This window comes from Molothrus ater, chromosome 3, assembly GCF_012460135.2.
Source record: "Molothrus ater isolate BHLD 08-10-18 breed brown headed cowbird chromosome 3, BPBGC_Mater_1.1, whole genome shotgun sequence".
Taxonomy (NCBI): domain Eukaryota; kingdom Metazoa; phylum Chordata; class Aves; order Passeriformes; family Icteridae; genus Molothrus; species Molothrus ater.
In genome coordinates, this window is record NC_050480.2 from 14,984,006 (window position 1) to 15,010,824 (window position 26,819).

At 40.2% G+C, this 26,819-nt stretch overlaps 1 long non-coding RNA gene across 1 annotated transcript in view; it reads right to left on the reverse strand.

The window, feature by feature from the left end:
- The window catches only part of LOC129046650 (uncharacterized), a 91,865-nt gene that overhangs the window by 39,631 nt on the left and 25,415 nt on the right, over positions 1 to 26,819 (reverse strand). Inside the window, exon 2 of the long non-coding RNA XR_008508289.1 lies at positions 148 to 179. This is a non-coding gene — a long non-coding RNA (uncharacterized LOC129046650). The remainder of the gene's footprint in view (positions 1 to 147; positions 180 to 26,819) is intronic.

Consider the following 26,819-nt stretch of genomic DNA (forward strand, 5'->3'; position numbering starts at 1 on the left):
TCCATTCAAGTGTACTTCGAGTGTTCACTCCATTTTTTGGTCCTACACAATACAGTTGCCATCTGACAGCCTGCCTTTCTTGGCAAAAAATTCAACTCAAACTATTTAAAATATTGTCAAAATAATAAAGACTGGAATACAACTTACCACTCGAGAAATATTTTGGAACTTGGTTGTGCCTAGGGAAAAAAAAAAAAGAAAAAAGAAAGAATGAAGCCTTCTCTGTGTACAAGACTCAAAAGATGATAATAAAACCCTTTTGTGCCTAGTATTTAGTCATTTCTGTGACTCTCCTGTTTATACACATCCTTTTTAATGTAGCAAGTAAACAGGAAGTTCCTGTTAGGAGCAGTGCAATGGAACAGAAAGTAGAATTGCTGAAACTGACAACAGAAGCTCTGCCATGCTCCTTTATTTCAGTTAAAAAGCCAAGGAAAAGGAAAAGAGTAGAAAAATATGGGAAGTGTATTTGAGCAACCAAGTATATTCAGTATGTCTGAAATTTGTTTTCCTTCTATACATCTGACCCACATTGCAGGGTGCTTACTCGGGGGCACTTGCTGAACTCAGTTATCCCTCACAAGTGGTTCCCACTCCCACTACTCCCTCAGCTCTTTTTCCACTCAAATTTTGCAAAACTGGAGGTAGGAGAGATGAATACAGCAGCAGCCAACACCAGTGTGGAGCGGGGACATCCTCCCACTGACTGCCAGCCACATGGGGTTAATCCAGCTGGCAAGGATGACTCCTGAGCCCTTCCCTCCTGGAAACACACTACCATGGAATTGGGGGATGAACAGGAGGTACTCCTTTCTGCACATTCTTCTGACTGAGGGTAGTGAAGAAGCTAAGGAAGAATATAGATAAAATCGTGAGTATTAAAACAGAAAAAAAAAGGATGGATGAAGTTGATGGGAAGGTTGGAAAAAAAAGTAGGATTTTGTGGCAGAATTCATGTAATGAGAAAGGTGATAGAGATCTGATGAGACTTGGCAGTGAAGAAGCTGGAAAAGACCAGTTTGCTGATGCTGTGGGACTAAATACTGAACTGATTTGGAGTTTGGGAAGAAAGAATTTCTGGTAAAAAGAAGGAGCTTACAAAATGGCAAAACACTCAGCATCATGTTAATAATGTGCTTGGGAGACAAGTAACTAATCATCACACAGGCACTGGGTAAAGGCTGCAGGGGTTCAGGGATAAAATAATCTGTCATGGACAAGGCTTACTGCTCATGTTATTGGATTTGTGTTTTTAAAAATAATACCCTATGTATGGGATTTCTGGAGAGTTAACAATACCGTCCATGGAAATGGTACCAGAGTCCAGCCAGCCTCATAAATCCCCTGCTGGATTCTGTATTTGGCAGTAATCCCTGCAGGTGAAATCTTTTTTGCTGGCATTACTTACCCAGTTTTCAAAATCTTGCCCAAAAATAAAGAATTGGGCTTCTACATACACACGGATATTTATCTCAGGAAGATGCTGAGTTCTGTCTGAAAGGGTGATTTCGGCAGAAACTAAGGTAAGTTGTTATTTTATGGCAGCAGATCTTTGGACTACAGGCTTAGTTATAGTGAGTAGGTTTTATTGCTAACCTCAGAAGGACAACCCCGTGGCCTGTATAAAATATCCAGAAAAAGAAGCAGCACTTCATAAACTCCTGAAGGAAATGTGACACTCAGGAACAGCACGAGAAACCCTGAAATTTTACTAAAGGTAAACCACTTAATTTACCAGAGAGAAGGAACACGCTGTTGGGACAATATTTTTCCTTTTTTTTTTTTTTTTTTGTAGTTGAGGTCCAGCTTTGGCTTTTCAAGTTTGAAAGGTAAGTGGGAGCATCAAACAGGTTGAACGAGGCCCTGTTTTCTTGCTACGGGAACATGGCCCTTTGCACTGAGATTGTAATACAATCCATCCTCTCTGGGACTGCAAATGCTACAGTGCAAAACTGTGTTTGAAAACCTCTTTTATCATTCATCGTCTCCAGACTGAAATCATTTTTGACAACCTCTGCAGAAAACAAGCAGCTTTCTGGCTACTGGCGAGCCGATTAAAGGGAGGAAACACATGTTCACTGTCAGACAGAGCCCCTGGAGAAAGCATTGACAACCTTTTAACCTCCTTTCCCAGTGAAAGTGCCCAAATGTTTCTCTGGAACAAAACCCCAGCATTGTTTTAAGCATCTTTTCATTTAATGCACTATATTTTTCAAGATACATTAAGAGTCAGAGGAATTCCATTTTAATGTGGAGGTTTCACAATCAGTTCAATTCCTATGCAAATGGTCACATAAACAATTATTAGGAGGGAATTTCTTTTCATTAACTTCTTTCTTCTCTTTCTTATTTTTTTTCTTTTCTTGTTTTTCTTTTTTTTCTCCTTCACTGTCTGACCACAGTTTAAATACCAACACATTGAAAAGTTCACTAACCTCTATGGTGATTTCTCAAAACAAGCCAAAAAGCCACAGGAGTGAAATTTTCTGAGCAGTAGGAAGGCTGACTAGCAGACATTATTAGCACTTTGAGTATTCAAATCTGGCCGTGGAAACTTTTGTGAGTTACAAGATGCTGAGCAGGAAGCACCACACGTTACTGATATATTTGTTATCAAGGGAACTACTTTCCACTGTGATTAATCATCAGCAACAGGGAAAATAAATTTTCTTTTGAGAAGTAAAGCAAGAATATTTTTTTTAATGGAAAATGCTTTCAGAGCAACTGGTCTGGCTTTCTTTGTAGTTATAAAAGTCCACTCAGAGGTTGTTTAACATTTAACCTTGCTATTTTTACCTTAATATCAGCAGCTGGAATAGTTCTGTCTGTTTTGATAAAACGAGACTTTTTTCCATGTTGCCTATTTGCTTTTACAGCTGAAAGGAACTGTTCCAGCTGAAGTAGGTAACTATAAAACTGCAGTGGGCTAAGCTGCCTGGGAGAAGAATAGATTATTTGATTAAATGTTCCTGCAAGTAACTGCATAAGGTACTGTACAATAACACACAATATTTGCTAATGAAAGATAAAAGGCTGTGAGGTATCTGCAGGTATGGGATCCCATGGGGATTTGCTTTTCCTTCTCCAAGGGCCTTGTTCTAGCCATGCTCAATAGTTCTGTTACCATTTAACTTGTCTCAGTTTTCACACGAATTACAACTTAACTAATGATAGTTGTGGTGGGGAAAAATTTTTGAAGCTGGAGTTTGGCATCTCCAATGTTTCTCCAAAAGGACTTACTCTATTTTATGACTTTTCTTTTTTTTTTTCTTTTCATTTTTCTTTCTTCAGAAATATCCTTGCTCCATTAACAGAGTTCAAAATGCAGCTGACAATTTTTAGATGACAGCTTCATCAGCTTTTTCAGGCATGGCAGCTGCCCACAAAGTAGCTGGGTTTTTGCATTACTCTTCCTCATTCAGGCAGTGTTTCAAGCTGACATGCTGCGACAAGTGGCACAGATGATGTCCCTCCTGATGTTATTTCTGCTGGGTCCCAAGTTGCCTGAACCTATCTTAGGTAATGGGAAGAGGATGCAACCGAGCTTCTGTAGCAGTGTTTTGTACAAGACTGGAAATCAGTGGGGCTTGTGCCCCTGAGTCATTTAAATGCCTTTGGAAAAGGGCCACCCATGGAGGGAAGGTATGTTTCTACTGAGCACCTTTAATCAGGCAGGTGATCAAACAATCACCACTTTCTCCCAACCCACTCCTGCAGACATTCCTATCTAATGCATCTCACACAGTAACAGGAAGCAATCTCATTCATATTTTAAGTAACACAACAGCTTTAAAGGAAAAATTTTCCCTCAGAACTGAGTTATAAAAGCAAAAGAAGCAATTCCTCAATGTTTCTCCTTTCCAGGAGATGCCCATTTTACAATTTTGACTTCCCCCTCATATCCAAGAGATTCACAGCAGGACATGACCATTAAAAAAGTCATATTTTTCACCTTCTTCCCCAGTCCAAAAGGGGGCCCTCCCCTCTTTTGAGCTAGGCACTAAAAGAATCTGCTTCCATCCAGCAACTTGTGAACTCCTTCAGAAGCCAGGAGAATTTGCAGAAGTGTCAAAAAATAAATCTGAACAAACATAGCCAAAAATGCAACACAACAATAAATAGTAATAGCCCTTAACATTTGTTAGCTGAAGATCACGACATGCTTCCTTAACAAGGTAAATACTGTTATTCCATTTTATAACTGGGACAGATGAAGAATAGCCTGAAGACAGCTAGTTGGTTGCAGGGCTGGAAATGGATCCCAGGCCCTCCTCATCTCCACCCCGCGTTCCACACCTCCCACAACACACACAGCTTGCACGCAACAGCTCCCTGCAATTTGAGTTTGGGGGAAACACAACTTTGTCCTGGCTGAACTGTTTATCACAGGCTATGAAATGCTATGGATGAAGTTTCCCTTGTAGTAAACTCTGCTAATTGCCTTCAGCCAAAATCACATGCTCAGCTACACACAGATGCAGAAAAACAGAGTTTACTCACTGCTAATTTAGGCATATGTAGCTGACTCTTTTCTGTGTGGAAAACTCCAAGCAGGTGAGATTAAGGAGTTTTTATTTTCCCACTGTGCTTCTACTATAGGAAACTATTTTCTAGTAAACAGCCTTCTGTTTTATATTGAAAGCACAAAAATCTACCTTTTATACAGGCAGTTTGTTTGAGCAGTTATTTATTCCAGGAGCACCTGCATTTATAATTTACATTTGTCTCATTTCAGCTTCCTGATACAGGTTTTGTTTTGCATCATTTATCCTCCAAATTAAACAATTTTGTATTCCTTGGTACTTTCTTCCCCTGAGAGCTTCTTCAAGTCAAGCCACCTTTCAATTTACTTTTTACAGCAATGAGTAGAGGAGGTCTCTCCTCTCTATCACCTTCAGGGGTTTCCTACAGCTATTTGCTGCATTCTCATACCTGAAAATCCTCAGAAATGTAAACTCAAACTGCATATCCTGGCAGGAGTCTCAGCAATGCAAAGCATCAGTAAATGCAGCTCCTCTCTTTCACTTCCATTTATATATCCAAAGATGGTGGCAGCAACTGCTGCTACACCATTGTACTGGGGCTTTGCTTGAACATCATAACCTCTGAATGTTTCCTGGAATCTAAAACCTCCCCAAGGCCACTCTGTTCTTTTGGCATGAAAATACATTTGCAAACATGTTTTAATTGGTGTAGGCCAGTGAGAGACTGAGCACGGTCTAAATGATTTCTCTTCCTCATTATTTACTGGTGTAAATATAGAAATAATTCATTGTTATTACCTCATTATTATTTACCAACATAAGTTTATAAATAATTCAGTGATATTCATGTTATTATTATACATAATAACATGAATTATAGGAATTTTAAAAAATCACAGTGGTTACCATTAAGAAGTCAACATTAATCAACTTTTGCCTCAAAGTTCTGTAAGAGGTAGTGCAGCCTGCTCTGTCCTCAGAATAGGAAATAAGTGTGGGACCTCAGATACCACAGTATGGTAACAGTTGGCAGATGGTTCTTCTAAGATGGTAACCACTGCAACTAGAAGTGTAATTGGAAAACACATCATATTGTGATTGTCTAGTAAAGGGGAAAGCCACAGTTATTTAGCACTCACCTAAACTACCAATTGCAATACCTTCAAACAAATCAGGCCAGACAGACTATTCAAAGTGCCACCAAATACTTCCAAAAACTTCTGTAGAGCTGATTGAAACTCTTCTGTCAAAAGCTTCTGTTTGGATGGTGAATGGGTTTTGGAGATGGAACAGACCAAATTTAGTTATTTTCTTTTTTTTTTTTTTATGTCAGACTTTTAAATAAATAGCACTAGTTTAAAAGGCAGGGCTACACACACAAAAAAAAAGACAGGAAGAGGGCCTGGTTTTCTTTATGCTAATTTGTAAACATTGATCATTTTGCAAATAATTGTCATGTCATGTCCCAAAGCTTTAGGCTGCTGTCTTAGTACAAGAAATCTCAGACAGCAAAGGTAAAACATCACATTTCTTCGCTGTCCAGCACTTGACTAAATTTGCTTGTCCCACTAGGCTGCTTTAAATTCAAGTCTAACACCTTACTTTATAGTAAGAACAGTGACTGAAGAGTTTAAGCTGGTAGTACCACATGATAACTTAGATTAAAAAGGGGATGGTAGTTAAAATTTTCAGCAGCAAATTAGATAGACATGCTCAAACTGCAGATTTAAGTTCCTGTTAAGGGGATAGGAGTGAATAAAAAAAAATCAACATCCCTAATTTCTTTATGGAAAAACAAAATTAACTAATCAAATGTTGTCAATGGATAAAGGGGATATTTCCAAGAGTGAAGACAATTAGTAAATTAGGAAATAGTTGGAAAATCAGCTTCAAAAATGTAGAAATGTCTAAAATGTCTTTTTTAAACTTAACTCTAGCATAAGAAGAAAAGCAAGGAAAAAACACTCATCTTCCATAGAACTAATTAATATTCTACAAGACAAAAAAAGAAGGCAATATCCCTCTCCTCCACTATTCCTCTCCCACAGTTCATCCCTGCTTTCCTCACCATGGAGTGATGACCATGCCAACTCCCTTATAATTCTCAAATTTGACACAAAATTACTCTTGCTATGCCAGACTACTCATGGTCTGAGAGGACCAACACCCAGAGGGCAAGGGTGATGAAGAACTCTTCCATTTCACAAAGACGTCCTAAACTGACAAGAGATAACAAAACATTTCATCAATATTCCCTACACATCCAGCCAAATGACATATTTTTCCTCTGAATCTGAAAGTGCTGCAGAAAAAAATCATTCCGTGATTTCATCACTTGAAAATTTTTGCATGGTAATGCAATGGACATTGAAAACAATAATGGTCACTTTCTTTGATGCACCTCCTCAGAGAAGAGGTGACAGTTCCAGGTGACACATTGTTATTTATTAGATGCATCAACTCTGTTTCCACAGGAAAACCTGACACTCAGCTATTTAGAGTGACAGCTTTCAGGTAGGAACAGCACAGCTTGAGGCTGAAATGACTGAATACCTTGAGGGCTTGATTCAAAACACAAACAATAGCATTTATTTAGCTAGGTAGTGATAAAACTCTTGCAAATGGCACAGATGTACATCAGCTTGTCTCTGTTTCCCATAATGTGACTCTCAAGGTTAATTGTTTTAAATACTGAACTCAGAGTCAGGAACGAAAAAGACATCCCACTGAGCTGGCCACTCTGGGAGTTCCATGGTCTTTGTAGAATTATCAAGACACCTTTCAATTTTTATTTGCATACAACTGAATATAAGGGAGTTGTCCAATACCTGAAAATGCTTAATTACCTTAATTAATTTGGGATTGTTTCTCACAGCCTGTACATAGAGCTTACTTGTTCCTCCCTAACTTAAAACTTGAAGAACAAGATACAGTGTGGCCTTTTCCTCTGGCTCTCACCAAGCCTTGATACCAGTCATTTATCCCACATCCCAGTAAACACATGGATTTTAGAAAAAAACATTAAATTTCATGCAAATATCCATCCTAAAGAAACCAAACACCAATTGAAGTTTGTCTGATGAAACTGGCTGTAAAAAGTCTTGATAACACTATAAACGCAAGCAGTTTTTTTACTGTATTTCAGCCTTGTTGTACCAGTCTATTTAGGAAAACTAGAAGGAAAAAAGAAAATTAAAAAAGAACCATCTTAAAGATCAGAAAACTGTTTTAGGGGTTTGGAAAAAATTCTGTCAATGCCTTTCTGCACTTATACAGATTCCTGGCTTTCACTATCTTCTCTTTCTCAGGTGTCTATACAACATGTACCCTGATGCTGTCTAATTCACAAACAAGTAAGGTCTTGGGTTCTTCTGACTGGGCTCCAAAACCCATTGGGAAAGCCTGTCCATGAGATTTTCAGGCTTATGCTGAAGGCACTAGAAATTCAGAGAATTTGGGAGAAGCCCCAGAAATTAAATGACCCAATTTTTTTGAGGTTCACCTCTCTGCAAAAAAGAGACCAAACCCAACATGCAGGTGTGTCATTAAGCCCAAGAGCCCATTCTTTCAAGCCTTGCCTCGAATTCAGTACGTGTGGTAACTCATGAGTCATTAAAATGGAAAGGCTCCCTTCTGGCTTCAAGGGCAACTGGATCTGATTATACATGCTGCTGTTCCTCGGCACAATGGGATGAGTGAAATACACACTGTCAGCCCCAGCTCTGAATTGGCTTTCTCATAGCACAAGCCTTACCTGAAACGCAGTACTTTATGTGTTAATAACATATTTGTTACAGCTATCCTATGCAGTGCTTAATTAAAGTGATATTTTGTTTCAGTTGAATGATCTCTGGCTGTTTTATTGTCATTTGACATTAAATTGCAATTTGCCATGCCACATACATTTCTGCACGTGTTGTCAATATGATTATAAAGGCAATGTTATTGACCAAGAACATACTTACTAAGTGTCTTGAGAAAATACTCAGATTTTTAAAGTTCTACACTTTCTCCCTTCTTTTAGTTTTTGGTTGCTAAACCTGAATTACTTTAGTTTCTTTAAAGCTCTTTGCTGCTGAATAACTTCAAGTGCTAACAGAATTTAATATTCAGTTGTCATGCATGTCTCAGCTCTCACCACAGTGTACTGTGCTCAAACTCAGGTCAGCTTTTCCTATGCATTTACAGGGGGGTGTGTTTGTATATATATTTTTGGTATACTTTTATATGTATACATACCTATTTTATATGTATACATACATATTTCAAGGGAAATATGTATATCCATATGTCTGTGTCACGGCTGAGGTCACCACATGCACCCAGGACACCAGATGTGGCACTACCCTCTCCACACCCTCTCTGTCCCTTCCACAAGGGCCAGCAAGGGGAGAGCCTGGGATGGGGGCACCCAGCAGCCTCAGCCCCCACTCTCCTCTCAGGTCTCACTGAGTATGGGCTCCCTCCTCCAGGCTATATGAATCACTTCTGCCATGAACTTGTGACCCTGGATCTGTAACAGTGCTCTGCTCTACCAGGACCATACGGCAGATAATGCACAGCTACTTTGGTCTGTACGAGACCTGACGTTTGCAAAGCTGCACTGAATTAAGGCAAGGCAGTACAAACTGCAGCGGAGTTCAAGGTGAGCTGGGAATAAAATGCTTGGGTACTATTTCCTAAATTTGGAGGGGAAAAGCTAAATCCATGCTCTCTCCTATTTCACTCTGATTGAAGAGGAAAATAAAATAAAATAGGCTTACATTAAAATGTTGTCTGTTTTACTGCCATGTTATTTCTGCTATACCAGCAGGCTGAAAAAACTATATACATATTTTTTTTCTATATTTTTTTCTATTTCCTGCCTTGGTTTTGGATAACTGGAATTGAGTTAGTGTGTTTTCTTCAACAAGAGTTTCAGCATACTCCTTTCCCTTCAGGTTAAGTTCCATTTCAGCTCTATATTCCAAGTTTACCAATCTTAAACACAGTATGGTATAAGAAGTATTCCTGTAACAGCTTGAAAAATTAGCCAGCTGAAAATTGCTAAGTTGGATGTAGCAGGTTACTGTTTTCCATCTGCAAATCCAACCGTGATGGCAAACAAGAACATCCCAATGATGTACAGGAAAATATAAGCATGGTCTGGTTTATCAGTTACAGTAAGGTCATCATTAGTTACTCTTTTAACGGCTCATTTAATTAAACACAGAGCTATTGTCTTGCAATTATGTCTATAAAGTGGAATAAATACTCAAGTTCAATTAGGAATGTATTTTTTACTGGAATGGGTTTATTAAAGTTGCTGTGTTGCCACAAATGACTAATAATGAATATACTTTTCTGACAATGACAAAATAAGTATTCTCACAGAAGTGCCTGGTATGTGTAATTCGATGAGTTCACTTGAATAGTTCGACTCTGGATCAAAAAAGCAAATTATACTCACTTGAATAGTTCGACTGCGGATCAAAAAAGTAAATTATATAAGTGGATACTGCAAGGCAGAAACATGTGGACACAGCTGTAGTGTCATGTGTCACAGCTTCACTCTGTGCCAGCTGGCATCGACACAAAGGCAGGCCAAGCCAAACAATTCCTGTTATTCATAACAGCAAATGTGCATTCAAAACACACAGTGAAGGCTTTATAAAATAACTTGGTATTCAAATGGATCCACACTGTGGAATTGTTTTTTAATCACACATTGCTCTGCGCCAAGCCGATATGCCAAATTGTCCTAGTAGTCCAGAAGTTCTTGTCTTTACCCCAAACAGTGCAAATGCAGGTCTTGGCCCGCATATCTATGGGATATTTGTGCTCAAGGTTCGTAGCTTTCCTTGTGCGCTCAGTAAATAGATGTGCACCCTCAGCTCATTAAATATTCAGGCTTTCAATTAACAAGGGTGCACAACATGCACATTTGTGCCTACATTATAATCAGAACTTCCCCAGCATAGAAAATCACACCATTAAGAAGTCTAGCTAGTGAGAAAGCAAGCAGTTAGGATAGTTTCACAAACAAACTCCTTCTAGACTGCATTTATATTTAGAACTTAAATATGAAATGCAAGAGGCATTCATTGTACTCCTCTAAAAGGGGACTTCTTCCAAGTATGCAAATAGGCTCAGCATATCTAACCTCAGTGGGGACTTCATGAAATATGCCCTTAGTGATGGAAAAAAAAAAAGAAAAATAGGAAGGGGGAGCTCAATGCACCTCTTTTCATTGCTATTGAGACAACTCTTACTCAAGAAAACATCTCCCTCAGTCATCAGCCTCTTTCTCCTTCCCAGTGATCCAAACATATTTTATTATTGCAGGATCCAGCCTTATTTTAGCATATCTGAAGCTTCATCATACCAAGAAAAAGAATGCTGATCATGGAATGTTATGCCTGAAGTCATGCAAAAATGGGAATTTTCAATAAAATTAGGTTTAATTTCTCAGACGGTGTGTGTCAGTATCGCCTCACTGAAGCCCATATTAACCTGGTAACATACACCAGGTAACAATCTGTGAAGAAGCTGAGAGTTCAAATATAGCCAAACTGGAAATAATACCCTGTCTATTCCAGATTCCCTCTTCTTTAAGAAAAATAATAGAGCTCAGCCCTTCAGGGCAGGCCCCTTGGTTTCTTCTACAACACCTATCGAGTGCTTTATCCTCAGTAGCAGTACCAGAAGAGAGGGGAGGGGGCCGGGAGCAGACATTGCTCTCGGAGGAAACGAGGGAAGCTGCATTCCAAGGAAAGGGAATATTTGGATCTCTGACCACAATGCTACACAGCCTTCTACTGATTACGGCTTGCTGCTGGCTGCAGAAGATTTGTGCGTGCTCACAGCCATCTCCCCAAGTCAGATTAGTTTAGCTAGAAAAGGAATAACAAACTTTCCATGTAAACAAAACCAATGGAAAAGGCTCAGCAGTAATGCCCCTTTTTTCGCCTTCCCCATCCGCTGGCTCCATGTTGTAGAGAACTGGACATAACTTCTGCTGAGATGGGTTGAACTTGCTTCAAGGAGGTCTCCAGGACTATTCCACTCTCCACCTTCCCAGGAATCTGGCCCTTTGTTTTTTTCAAAACCAGGCCTTTCTTCACTCCAAGAACAAGAGACATCTTTTCCCAGGAAACATAAATAAAGGGCTGCACATTCAGGTGATGGGGATGGTTGACATGGCTTCTATTACCTGGTTTACAGTAGCCACTCTTTAACATCCAGTGCCTAAGATTTGCCAAGCACATTCCATTTTTCCCCCTTTGGAAACAGAGGCGAAGAAAATTACACAACACATTCATTTCTGTGCATCTTTTACAGTCTGTGTTCTTAAAAAGTAGCCTTTTTCCCATCTTCTGAGTGTAATTGGTATTCGGGTTAATAGATACCAGACATCTCCTATCAGGCAACATGGTTTAAATAGGCACATCATTAACATGGATTACTTAGGCCATGTCTCCTATTGAATTAGTGGTCTGCAGGCCAGCTCCAGGGAAGGGGTTGGGGGCCTGTATGCTGGGTATTGAAACATCTTAAATTTGGCCCTAACCTCAAAAGAAAGTGTGAAATGCCTTGGAAAAAATCCCAGCTCTTAGGCTATAACTGATGTTAAAAGCAAAGCTCCTGCAGACATCCAGAGGACTATTCCACCCCAAACTACAACAGCAGCATGGCAAAATCGAGCAGGAGGTTTTAAAAGGACTTTGGGACTCCAGTTTAACCCTTTTCCAGCTAATGTGTCTGTCAGGAGGGGGCAAGAGAAGTAGGCATCTGTCCCTTTGGAAGTTCCACTCTTTTAATTATGCAAATCTTTTACAGGGTGCTTTCAAAAAGTGGATCTGAAATGTCTGGTGAAAGATTAAACCAGACAGACAGAGTGGGTACATCTACCAGATGTCTAGAGATGTTCCCAAAGCCTTTAGTGGTGAGTGGCACAACCTCATGTGGCTGAGCAGGCAAGGCTGAGTCACTGCTTCTTCTCCTTTTTGCAGGAGGAGGGAAATGACATGGTAACAGCAAGGAGAGGTGGTCAGCATGAAAACAAAATAATCCTCCCTTTATCAGTGTTAAAAACTTCAGATATTAATAAAACAAGGAAGGGTAGTCATTTGGTTTTTTTCTTTAAATATAGGAACTTTTGCATAATATTAGTCAGATTTACATTACACTCAGTAATAAAGTTAACTGAGTTCCATGTAAAGCACCAGTGTTTGGGGTGTTTTTCAGTCCACATATAATTGCTCACAGATGTTACCTGCCCTATCCCAGTGATGCTGTTGAACCTTCTGGTTTATGCTTAAAGTTAGTGATGAGCAAGTTAAAAAGCAGAATATAAAGCAGGGAATATGTAGTTGTATATCAACTGACCTGTCAGATCCACAAAAACTGGGAATGATGTCGCATGCAAGGAAACCAGAAGTAGACATTTCAAGCATATTACTACACATCAAGCCCTGGCTGAAACTCCTGCTGAGACTGTTTATGACAGCATAATCCTATCCAAAAAGTGCTAATATAAAATCCTACTTTTTTTATTTGGCTGTGATGTGGATAGCAATACCAAATTAATGGGGGGGACACATAAAAAAGGCAATACAATCTTGAAAATGCCCTGTGTTTCCTTTTTTCCTCCATGTTCTACTGTAATAACTTTACTGAGCTGTGGGGAAAAAACAACTCTAGAATAAAGACATATTGTTACAGCCTCTGAACTGGCAAAAAAAGGCTTGTACAATGTACTTAATGTGATGTAAAGTGTTTGCAGGGATGGAGCCACAATCCTGAGATGGATCCATGCTGCTAACAAGACTTGTTTAGCATCACAGCTTGTGGATCAGACTGTACCAAGCTCAAGTCTACTGCCCTGCCAAAACCATCTTTGGATCTCACTCATTTTATGGGCTGTGCAACACTGAGAATGGAGAGAAAAGAACAGCAGAAATGTTGTTTCCTTCCCTCCATTGTTAAAGAGGAAAAGTGCACAGAAGAAAGGGGACATTTCTCCCCCTCTTTACCTAAATGAACAAGATGACAACTTGAGTGGAGGTTACTTGTCTCTGTTGGAAAAGTAGAGATTTAAACAGAGATCAGCACCAGTCATGGTATCAGCTTTGGACCTCCTTTATGAAGAGAGGATTTATTTGATTAAAGAAAATAGAAAACCAACCAACCAACAAACCAACCTCGGAATTTTTGGGACGATTTCCTGGTGCTTGTTTTCTAAATAGAGTCTATTTTTATAATATCACTTGCTAAAACAGGCTCATCTCCAAAGGTCTGAGTTACATAGTTAAGGTGGAGCAAGAACCTCAAGTGGCTGCAGAGGTATGAGGTAGCTGAATTTGACTGGCCTCATATCCCAAAAGATGCTGTATGCAGTTTGGATTTAGATCTAGATCCTGTGGCCTTACATATTTAAGGTGCTAAGATAGGAAAAGCCTTCAGAAGATGATTGCATTTAACTGGGTGATATTCTCGAGGCTTTTGAAATATCTTGGTTCTTTTGGACAGGTTTCAGTGGAAGGTTGTGCAGCTAGCACAGAGCGTTTCTGAGTGCCACAGAAGATGGATCCAGCTGTGATGACCACAAAAGAAGGCAAAACAACAAAAGTACCAGTTATTGATCATTTCTTTCCTTTAGTTTTGAGATATTTGTCCTTCAGATTACTTGCCTGGCTTTGAAGAAGACATCTGGTTGCAGCCATCAAGATTAGCAGCAGGACTGATAGAGCAGGACAGGAACTTTAGCAGTCCCCAGCCCATAGGTGCTGCCCTACCAAGCATCCTGATAGCTCCAACTAACTAGCACCTTATTAATTTCAACCCCCCATCATCTTTCTCCCTGTCTAGTTCCCATAATTCCAGGAAACAGTCATAAGAACATGACTAAAACATGACAAAATCCTCAATTAGCAAATTAACTTCATGCTTGCAGCCATAGTCTTGATAAATGAAACCATTTCTTCCATTAGTATTGCCAGTTTTGATTGAAAACCAGAGGCCATCTACAAGTCTGTACTTGTTTACAGGCACACAAATTTGTCTATAGCTGTTTGCTAAGAAGTAACACAAGATAAATCTGGACTATATTCCAATAAAGCTTTATCTTGTTGCAGTTTGTAGTTGCAAAATTTTCTCTCCTATTGTCAAAAGTCTTGTAGGAGGACGTTGAGCTTTTTCTTATGACTCACAAATGTATTTTAAAAAGACTAAAAAGAAAGAATTGGCCAGAAATTTCTGCAGCAGCTAATATTTAGGGTGTCCAAGTCTATATATGTGTTGATTTTAAAGAGGACAGATGCCCTGGCATTTTAGCAAAGATTTTGCCTGAAGCTGAGTCCCTAAAATCATTAGTCAACATCCAGCAGTAAGAACAGGATTTTGCTTTGCAAAGATAGACTCATAAAAACACCTAATCAAGTTGAGTTTGAGGTGGCCAAGACATCAGTGAGAACTTCTGAGTGGGTAACAAAAGATTTCTGCACATTTAGTTTGCAGGCAGGATAACAAAAGCCCTCAAAGCCTCTTGCTGCCAGGTCTGCTGCAAAGCCAACCCACCAGCTCCTACGTGTACAGCCACCATGGAGTCCCTCCACATTATCTGGGTTTGCTCACTCCCCATCAGCATGTGCAGGGAGGGAATCCCATCCCACAGGCTGCTTCCCCGGGAGTAATTGAGGTCCAACAGCCAGTGAGGTCACCCCCAGTCTCGCCAAAGCCTGTATACCATTACAATGAAGTAATAATGTATTTATAACACACCTAACCACTGATGGCTTCTATTCCTGTTGAGGCTCTTTTTATTTTTTTCTTCCCCTGCATTTGCACAGATGTTTTTTGAGAACTGGTCTCTAGAAAGAGCCTTGCAGAAAACAAGCTATGTCTGTTGATTCTGGCTAGCTTTTAGAACGATAGTTGTTAGCACGCAGGATTTATGTTTCAAATATCATTTTAATTTCTTGGGCTACATTTTTAACCACAAAATGTTAATTCAATGGTGCACTATAAATGCTGCAGCTCCTTTATAAAAATGTAGGACAAGCTGTTTCTAAGGAAGAATTCTGAGTCTGATTCATAGAAATACGACTCACATACATTTTCCATGGAATTTGCTCTGAAATGAGTGTGGAATACATTCTACAATAAATTATGTACTTTTGTGATTCATTAAATCCTCTCCCTGCTCACAAGTAGTAAGCTCTTCATTATACACAGAAAAAGTGCAATCAGCCCAAACCAGCAACATTCTTATGATATTTGGTGGATGCTTTGTTTTTGATCTTAAAAAAATCTGTAAAGGCATTTAGAGAAAGCACATAAATTAAGCCGACATCCAGTTTTAATTTACACTAAAGCAAATTAAGGATATCTACACCCATAATTATTTCCATGTTCAATGGAAGGAGTTAAAGCTCAGAATGACTCTCTTAAAAATCACAGGGATTATTAAGAATGGGTGACTACTCAAAAAGACATTTCTAGGAATAATTCCTCTCACATTATTTTTCTTTTTATCACTTTGTCCCGGCAATGGTAACACTCCTTTTGTGCTTCCTGCCAGTGTGCAGGTACCTGTGATGTGGTTTCACTGGAATGCACCTTCCTGAACAGAGAGATTGGAGGTGTCACCTGTGACATTATTCATATGCGATTTCAGCTCACACAGTTCATATCGAAAGCACTTGCTGGACAGTCAAATAGGGGGCAGGAAGAAAAATAATGTGTAGCTTATGTGGCTGATGGCATTTAAACAATTTCAGCCAACTACCTTGGCTAGCAAACACCCAGATATCCACCTGCTCACAATCACTTCCATGGGATAAAATACCTACTCTGCCCTTCCTAGGATTCCACATATGTTGAAAATAGATATTTCTGCCCTCAGACTTCAGCTTTCCCTTATTCCTCCCCACTTTGCAAATAAAACCATTTTTCCTGAATGCCAATATCACCAAAGCTTAGTTAAACCATCTTATCTCTTGCTGGGAGTTACATCTCTGAAATATTCCTTTTCTGCCTTTCTACACCCTGCTGCCATTTGTCTCCAAGAATGTCACAGATTGCAGCCCTACAGTGGAGGCCTCTGGTAGTGCTGCCCGTGGGCACTGTCTAGGGGAAACTCAGGATCTGGACCTGGGACCCCACCGTGTGCTTTGGGTACTGTCTGCAAGACAAAAGGGAAGGAGGGGGAGGGAGGAATGGACAGTGTGGCTTCTATTTTGAAGGCAGGAACCAGACTGGAAGTACCCCCCAATCACACACTGTACAGAAAGCCAAGATGCATTCTCTCTGCACAAAGGAAAATAAGAAATATAATTTCACCATTCTTTTTAAATGTCATGTCCCAGCATATCAAACTCATTTCATCTTCAGATCATCCCAACATGCTCTGTTAGCTACCAGAAGACGCAAGCCAGTGTTACCACCACAACAAACTCCCAGTACAACCATATAATTTCAATTCTTCACACATTTTCTTCCCGTGCACACAATGCCTTTGGTAGCTCAGTAAAAGTCTCCTCTCTCCAGTCCACTGCCACGGGCTACCAGGCTGAAACAAAGCTCAGTTTCAAAGCTGAAGCATAATGACCAAGCAGGAGGGAAAGAATAAAAGAAATAATTGGCGGTAGCTGTGCCTGTGTCTCCAGAGGTTCTCCTGGCTGAGGACTCGACCCAGGGTGGGCCATCAGCTCTGCTGCCCGCCTTCCCCATCCTTCTTGGATGCATGGTATTGAAATGCCACCTCTTGAAGAGCCACATGGCGAAGCGAGGCAGGCTGCCAACCAAAAAACGTCAACATGTGAAAACCTCAAGGCCCCTGCAGTGGAGTTTTCTTTTGTCCCATTTTTTCCTCTGCTAATACAGGTTGGGAAACAGGCAGGCTGAATGAAAGATATTCAGGGCAGGAATCATCTTTTGTTGTTTTTCCAGGCTGTACCCAGTGTATTGGGGTCACAATGCCCATGATACGAACGTTTGCGGCAAAATACGCAGGAGTCATAAAAATAGCAAACAGCACCAGATATGAGATCTGACAGGGTAAGGAGGGTTAGCAGTATCCTTGACAAATAATCTCTGCCAGGCAAAAAAGAAGGAGGCCCTGGATGGCATGGAGAAATAATGTCTAGATGAAGAAGGGGTTCAGTAGTCAGACTGTAACAGTACTTATAAATAGTGCTCTAACAGAATGAAAAGTGCACAAGGAAAAGAGGGCAGCAAGAGGAAAAGAGAAGGAACATTTTTTCTCCTCTTATTTTTCCCTTCTGGAGTGAATTTCAATCCAAGAGATCTTTCAGCCAGTTCCCCTTTCCCTTGTGAGTCTGGGCCTGACTTTTCACTCTCCACACCTTGCCTAGTCATTTGCAATCATATGAAGCCAAGCCAGAGATAAATAAAAATGCTCTCAAATTTGGCAGCATTTTACACCTCTGTGGTTAATGCAAAACAGAGCTGCTAAGTTGGCCTTTTTTTTTTTCTTGTGAGAAAAACACACATATCTCACCAGTGTAACCATCTGTTGTGTATCTCACTTGGAAAGAAAAAAGATGGCTAATAAGGAATGTCACTACTCTGAAAGGGGAAAAAATGGTCTCAAAAAAGATCAGGTTGAAGACAAGAGTCTCCAGACAGTGTGGAAGAGGTGTCTGTAGGATTTCTTCTCTTCTCCCACTCTCCTGTCTCAGGATACAACCACAGGAGGTCAGACCTCAGAGACCATCACCAGCAGCTGACCATATGGACTATTAATCCTCTAGATATGGTTTCAAGGTTTCAAGACATGAAGGCAGTAGTGGCGTGTGGGGCTGGGAGTTTGTTACCCCTGCCCTCCCCTTCTCACTGGTTAGGCAGGTACTGATAGTGGGTTTTGGCTATGTGTTACCCTGTTTGGATGCACCCCAGAGAGCTGCAGTGCTCTTAGAACGATGCTGGGCAGTAGCTCTGGGCAGTCATAGCAACAGGGCAGTGACAGTGTGGGCTTCCCAGAGGAGCTGCTTTCACTGTCCTAAAACAATACTTAAATTCAGGTTGACCAGACTTAGTAAAAAACAGGGTTTTGTCATTTGTGTAGCGCCTACTGACACCGTGCAGGGGCTGTATGAGAAGACATAGCCTCCAACTCCACCATATAAACAGAGCTGGTGTCTTAAAAATTAAAAGAATAGGGGAAAAAAGAACCCTTTATAAAAGAACCTGAAAATATTATGGGCCATGAACCTTCATTTCTGATTTCATCTTGGAGCGGTGGGTCCAAACAAGCCCACTCTTCCTCTCTTTTTACTGTGTCCTTTACCCACCCCTCATTTCACCCCTCTCAGAATTCTGCACAATAAAATGAATTATAAAAATGAAATGTAACAAAGCTAAAACTTTTTTTGCATCACTAAATTGAAAAGACTGGTTTAAGTTTCTACATTTCCTGAGTACTTACAGGTACCTGCAGAAGAGCATAAGGACTGGCAGAACATGGAACACACTATCCTGAAGTAAGTGCATCACAACAAAACATACTTTGATATTGCAGCTCTCACAAGTAATTACCACAAAGTGCTTTACAAGGATAAGTAAGTAGGATTTTTGAGGGCAAAGTTTTAAGAGAATGAGAGACTCATCGGTACACTCCTGAAAAATGAAAATTTGGAGGAGAAAAGAAAGGAAAAATTCTCTATCAACCTGACCTACATTTAAGTGATTGTTTCTTGCAAAACCAAATACATATAAATTTATTTAGCTTGAAAATGCCATTAGACCGGTTATAACCATTTTGCTGCAAACACTTGTAAGAAAAATCAAACAACCTAGAGGGTTGGATTTTTCACACCACTGCTGCTGGTTTATTCCATAGTTCAATGAGTTGAGTGATGCTGCTTAACCTTTCTATAGTCCAAGGTCCAAGTAACATTTCACATGAAACCAAGTAAAGACAGATTTCTTCCCCATTATTTTTCTTTTAATTTGCTAGTTTTCAGATTTGCACAAATGGATTTAAAAGGGCGATTACAAGTTTCATGGAGCACAACATGTTCCCTAAAGTCTCCAATCCCCAGACGGGACATCTCCACAGAAAGGATCAATATTGGCTTCTCTCTGTAAATGAAAGAGCCTGGGGACTGAAGCTGTTCACCCAGGATCAAACCACACATTCAAACCCTACCATTACTCTGCTAGAGCAGAGTTTTGATCCCAATGTCTCCCACATCCTTGCAAAAATATCTCAACCCATCAAGTTTTAGGCAGGCTTGCCATAAATTTCTGTTGCAAAAATGGGTTGTCCCATTTTCACCCACAATTAAACATTCATGAAGTAAGGAAGAGACGAGTTTATGGAGGAGGTCATTCATGTGTATTTGGTTCCCTTCAACAAGTCTGAAACAAGTGCTGTAAGCTGCAGTCAGACTTTCATTTTCCCTTTTTATTAAAATATCTAGTCTAAATTTTGTTTCATTTCTGGCAAGTTTGGAATGATATTTTTAAGTCTTTTCAGAGAAACAGAAATGTAACTAATTAGCCCTCAATGTTTGAAAGCAGTTCAGTTAAGTCTGTTTGGTAATACAGAAAAACAGTTGGACCAACCCAAGTTATTCTTACTGGCCCAGGCCAAACTGGGCCAGTATGCTAAGAAAAAAAAGGTGGAAAAGGTAAATTTTGGGTGAATACAAGATAGAGAGGCAAGAAAAAGTGGGAGCTCTGCAACAAGACAGATTGAATTGGATAGAGAAACCAGGGACAGCAGCAAACTTCCAGCAAGACCACTCAGATTGAGAGAAACTGATGAACCAGTCAATGTTTCCAAAGGGAAACCAAAGTTTCTTTTGGTTTAATACAGAAAGTCAGGAGCAAAACTGAGATTTTTCTCCTATTCTATACCTTGCTCCATGAAGCAGAAAAGGCTCCCAAAGGTTTATGAGAAGGGGAAAGACTTTCCCAAGATATGGACTGGGACATGTGACAGGGTCCAAGTGTGGGAGCAACTGTGCTATCTCTGAAGACCCTGCATTTAATGAGCCCCCTCTGCGAGTCACAGGGAACTCCTTGGGCTCTTCCCCAGCAATGCATTTTCATGTCACCCTCTGGCTGCCAGCCACCACGGAGGCTTCTGTGGTGACAGGAGAAGCCAGGGTTCCATAGTACTTGGAGGAATGGGGCCATGGCCCCATCAGATCACCCATTAATCCACCCCTGGGCAGAAGTGACAAGGGCTGAGTCTGACATAAAAATTCCATTTGCTGGATGAACCGGTAAATGTACTTCATCATGTCCATTGGACACTTCAGGAGAGCTGCTTTTCCCTCTCCTAGGTTCTGCCTTAAGTCTGGAAATTCCTTCAGATACACACACAGACCAAATATCTCTGGGGAAACTGAAGGGTGGCAGATTCAATTTTAGGCTAGTAACACAGCAAGCACAGAGCAATACCACAGCTACCACAGCATAAAGGGCCAGAGATCCTTTCTAGGGACACAAACTTCATAAAATCCACCACACAACTAAAAAAGGTGGAAGCTTTGTTTAAAAAATCCAGATGAGGAAGTCACAGATTCCTCTATAGTACGAGAACAAGTATGAGTCAGGAATGTTCAATGCATTGGGTATACCAATGCAATCGGTATTCCATAGCAATCTATCAAATTATAGATTGCTATGGAATACCGAGCCAAAGCCTATTGCCAAATAGATCAAAAAAAAAAAAAAAAAAGGAAAATAGAAGTGCATAAGGAGAAAAGGGAAAGGAAGGAAAGGAAGCAGCTATTCTGCAAGATACAATGAGAAATCATTTCGGTTTCACCAAGTGTTTTAATCTCCTGACACAAACAGGGAATTGAGTAGTTCTGTACTGATCTTGTGGTTGTACGAAATGTCCAACATCCCTAAAAGGAGAATTTTCTCATGTGATGCTGAGCTGGGCTTCGGTGAACATGAATTCAGTGGGAAAAGGATGTTGTACTGTCAAAGGATTTCACAGTCTAGACCTTACAGGGCAATTAACTGAGCAGCTCAGTTTCAAGTGCTTCCCAGTTCTGTAATTCTTTTCTCTACTTGATTTCTTCCTGAAGTACTGAAGACTCAAGAGCAACCAAATAAATATAGATGAGTAAAAAGGTACTTCCCATGGAATCATTACATCAGGATTGCATATCATCCCTTGTATTACCTAGAGGGGTAAAGACTGGTGCACTGTGTATAAAAGGTGAGTATCAGTTTCTTGTGCAACATGAAGCACCTCACAGTATAAGACCAAAACGCAAACATGAGAGGATCCTCTATGTTATATGGCTCTACCGCTCCTTTTCTAAGTTTACAGTCAATTGCCATCACTACAGAAAACCACCAGGCATCACTTCAGAAAGTTCTTCAGCAAAAGCACAGGTTGTACAACCTATGAATTGTACGGAATTAAATTTTAACTATTTGGCTTAATTAATTTATGCAACTGCCCCTGATGTGTATACGTGCAGAAGTGACTGCAAGCAATTGAGACACACAATGAGCCTAACAGTGACACAAAATACCCTTACAACCAGGGCAGCAGGTTTTAATAAACACAAAATGTAAAAAATGTCTGCTCTTATCAGAAAACAATTACCACCTTCAAAGAAAGTCATAAAAAGAAAAAAATCACAGCAATAATTAATCTAGAGTGAATATCTTTTCAAAGTGGTTTCCACAGAACAAATCCCATTTACGCCAAGAGGACATAGTCCTAGGCTGTGTCAGGAGAAATTTAGGTTGGATATTGTGAGGAACTTCACAGAAAGGGTGGTTTGACACTGAAATGGGCTGCCCAGAGAGGTGGTGGGGTCTCCATCCCCGGGGGTATTTAAGGGAAGACTGGGCATGGCACTCAGTGCCATGGTCTGACTGACACCGTGTTCAGTCATAGGTTGGACTCAATGACCTCAGAGGTCTTTCTCAACCTGATTGATTCTGTGATTATTATTACTGGTTTCCAGATATCTTTGCCTGCTGCTGCCGCCTGTGCTATGCCAATAATTGCCAAAAATGCAGGAGAATTGCAAAATTCACAAAAAAGGTTCATCAGACTTGTGTTTACTCTTGTCTGTTGGTTTGCTTTGGGATTTTTCAGGGGGGTTGTGACTAAGCACAGAAGATGGTCACTCCTGCGGTATTTCTTCGTCATACAATCATAAATTTAAAAACATCACCAAAGACACACTGTTGGTTTTATTTTGTTTTCAAACAATCCAACCTTGTTTTCAGGTGTGGAAATACACCCTCTGTACAACCTCAATCTGGGGGAAAGCTCCTGAAGCAAATAGCCTGGTATTTCTGCAGTCTGAATAACTAACACTGTGGATACAGGAGCTGCCACACTGCACAAGAGCAGAGCTGGGTGATAGTAGCTACAACACGGACTGAGAGATGTCAGACATTTGACTACTTGGGATTAATCCAAAGCCCACTGACAAACCACAGACATTAGTTATTGTGTATGTGTGGGGGAAATCAGTTAAAGCTATACTTACATCTCTGCCTCACTTCATGCTTCTCATTGAGAGCATGGTCTGAATCCCACAGAGATTCCTCACTAATGGGTGATCAGCAAGATCAGAGAGTCCAATTTATTGTAGAGTCCAATTCCATCTTGAACCATAGCAGGTGCCTAGACATGGCTCCTTTCCCACTGTACATGGAAAATCATCATTATGCTGCTTCTAAGACATCCAGTGAAAGCACAATGTACTCGTTAGGGAACAGTAGAGTCTGCTTGCAGATATTACTAAGATTCCTTAACTTTCACAGGATATGTTTTCATGATGGCATACCGTTAGTGAGTCCATTCAGATTTAGATATACTTCTTACCACATTAGTAATAGGATCAGTAGTACCCTATAAAAAGAATCTGAGGCACAAGATTGCAGAGGACTGGCTACAATAGTAAATATTTAAAGTGTTGATTCTTCACCTGGAAGAAATCTACAGGGTTTCCTGAAAATGTACCAATTTCCTAGCACAGGATCAACCCCCTGGGTTTCAAAGCAAGGTTTTTTTGAAGACTGATATCAAGCTAGAAAAATACTATCTGAAATAATTATATTAGCTTTGTGTTAGCTTTTAGTGTTTAGCCTTATTACATAGAGCACCCTAACAGTATTTTGCATCTTAGAGTGACCCAACAGTATTTAAACACTGACCTTATTTGGGGTGAAAGAGATAACAGTCTGTAGTTCAACACTTAATGAATGTATTTTCTGTATCTATAGGTTTTGCTTAATTACTATTACTTCTACTTCAAGCAGTCATAAGTAACATTTATTAATTAATGGGGTATTTGCTGAAGTTCGTTTCCTTTCTTCTTTCCTTTTACTGAAAAAAGGCACAGGGGGACAAGCAGAGAAGAGCTGAAGACATGCGTATTCCATTTGAAATCCGTGATTAAAAAGCTTAAAAATTCAAATCAACGTAAAAAACTGTTTTATTTTAATACTGTGGAAGGTTTCAGTGAACTCCATTATTTTCACTCACTATTTGCTTGAATAATTTAGGCAAGAAGGCTAAATTATACATAAAGTGTACAGTTAGAAGAAAAAGTTCATGCACAGCCCCAGGCTATAGCCATCCCCTAATGATGTCTGTAGTCAGTGGAAAAGAACTCGTTAGACTGAGAGTAATTTCTCAGGGTTTAAATTTTTTTCTTAAAGCAATAATGTTCTTATAAAAATCTGACAAACACACTCAACCAAAAACCACAAAAGAGAGGCTGTTCCTAAAACCACAGCCTTATAACTTTTCATTTAATTTCATTGGAAGTCTGGCTTTTCACATACTATTTATTCTTGTTGGCTGTCCTCAATGATCTGATTAAATGAGGGGAAAGCACGTCTTGATATCATCCAGCTCCTACTTTTTTTAATCAGAGACCAAAAGTTTGCAGGGAGTTAAAATAAATGCTATACAGCTCTCTGAGCAAAACTGAAATCTGCTGTGAAAGAAGGTTGCTTTTACACTCAGTACACAGTCATTTTTGCTAGTGGTTGCAACTTGCCCCACTATTGTATTCAAGGAGCAACTCATACAATTAAACATTTACGGCTCAATTCACTAAAGCTTTACATGCCCTTTAAACTTGACTAGGGAAGTGTGCATGCCCAAGTGGACCAGGTTACCAATAAATTGCTTCACCTCTGATCTCACATCTCTTCTCTCCACTCCTCAAGTTCAAATGTTGTACAGAGCAGAGCTCCTGCGAGCAGTGAGCTGGGTTTGAGCCAGGCATGAGCAGAAGTAAGAACAAGAAGTCATTGTATGGAAATTAGCTGATAGTAAGTTTGTTGATCAGGCTTATCTTTTGATCAAAGTAGCTCAATTAGATCAGAGAAGAGACAAGGAATTTTATTCAAATTACTCCTTAGAATCCTTTTTATAAAATGAATAACTTTCTATAATATTAATGGTTTTACATCACTTTATACTTGTATTATTCTGTCACATTAGTTTAACATTACTACCATGTACAGTGGCTTAGCATTAATGTGATCAGAGGACAAATTACATGTGCACTTCCATATTGTTATATTGAAATCAAGGCCTTCTATAACACTAATATGAAGAAAACTTCAATAAAATATAGACTGTCTAATATAAAGTCATTTTTATATCCTGTTGGAGCAAGAGCACTATTATTTCTTCTCAAAATGACTTGCAGCGTGGCACCTAAGCAAGGTGAGAAGAATAGTGCTGTATCAAGATAGAAATCAGTGGAGCTCTCCCCCATCCAGGAAGGGATCCCACTCCATGGAGACCCACTCTGCCTCCTAAGTTCTGTGGGTGACACACGCTCCCCAAAGCCCACAGTCAACAGCCCAGGGGGGGTGTAGCCCAGTGCCCTTGAAGCAGATTAAAAACAACTTCTCAAATTTCAGGGATAATGAAGGCCACTGAATAGTGACCAAGTTTCCAGGACTCTCCAGCAGCCCTTTACCAAGTGAGAGCAGGCCTGGACCGGACAGATGGGAAGGTTCTCCATGACCTGCCTCCCTCCTCTACAGCATATGGTGCAGCTCAGAAGTAGCAAGCTTTGGAATAACCTGGAAAGGAAGGAATTTTGGTCCCTCTGAGGGACATCCCTTCCAGCAGATTGAGGACAGAACAGCCAGAGCACCCTGAATGCCAGAAGAACCAATGCAGCTGCCTCCCGCCCTACAGGAAGCATGGCTGGAGGACAAGGAGCCAAAGACAGCTTGGGGAAAGATCAGAGTACAGAGTATTTGGCTAAGAGATGGGTGAAAAATAAGAACTAGTGCTTGCAGACACAGCTGGGATCAAGTTAGAAAGAACACAGGCTTTGTAGCCAGCTGTGAGATGACCCCAACCTCTGCTGCACAAGAGCTGGATGCAATGAAGAGCAGTGCCCAGCAAATCCACATGGACATTAAGCTATGTATCTCATGTTACAAGTATAAAACTTCATTGCTCAAAGCAATTTTCTGGGCTTATTGTACTTACCTTTTGGAGGAGGAGGATATTACATATAGAGCAGATGAGCTCATGAAAAACAAAAACAAAAAAAACCCAAACCCACAAGTAAAGCAGTACTGATGAATTAAAAGTCCTAAATAGGCGACTTCCACCAAGCATAGAGCTATGTCCTGCTCCTGGACCATCCAATGGCAAAGAGTTCTTGCCAAACAGACCTTTACAAAGAATCCTGTAAGTCCATGCGGGAAAAAGAGGAAATGCCCCAGAAGCACCCCGGCAGAGTGTGCACCTGACAAAGTGCCTCTGTGTGAGGACAGGCAGTGCTGAACCTCTGGACTCACCATCTGGCATACGAGCATCCTTCTCCCCACAGAAGGAGCTGAATTAGGTAAGTGTTGACTTCAGTTTCATCACATAGCTGAGAAAAGCACCAGTCATCCCTCCTCCAACCTCAATCCCACAATGCTATCCTAACCCCAATTGCTCATTGCTATATTTTTTCCTCTTTGGCAAAATAGAAGAGATACCCTTATCATGTTTGTTGCTCTATGCATTTCCTACACCTGCCATATTCCATCATTTCTTTAAAACACCACCATGATCTTTCCACAGTTTCTCTGGTAGGAATTTTTACAGAACTAATAGCAATGGAGCTGAATCTCCAAGTCTTAAGTGAGAAAATAGTTTTAAACTGGGAAACCAGTAATTGAGAGTAATGTCTCTACAGAAAGCTACAGGAAAATCTCACTTAAGAGAATATGTTTTTAAAAATGGTTCATTTTTAAATGATAGCAGCCCCCTCATCCCAAAATAGAGTTTATCCATGTCAAACTGGTTCACCATTGTTATTAAAAAGTCCTTCTTCTTGCTCTCCAAGATGCACTCATCAGTTCTACAAG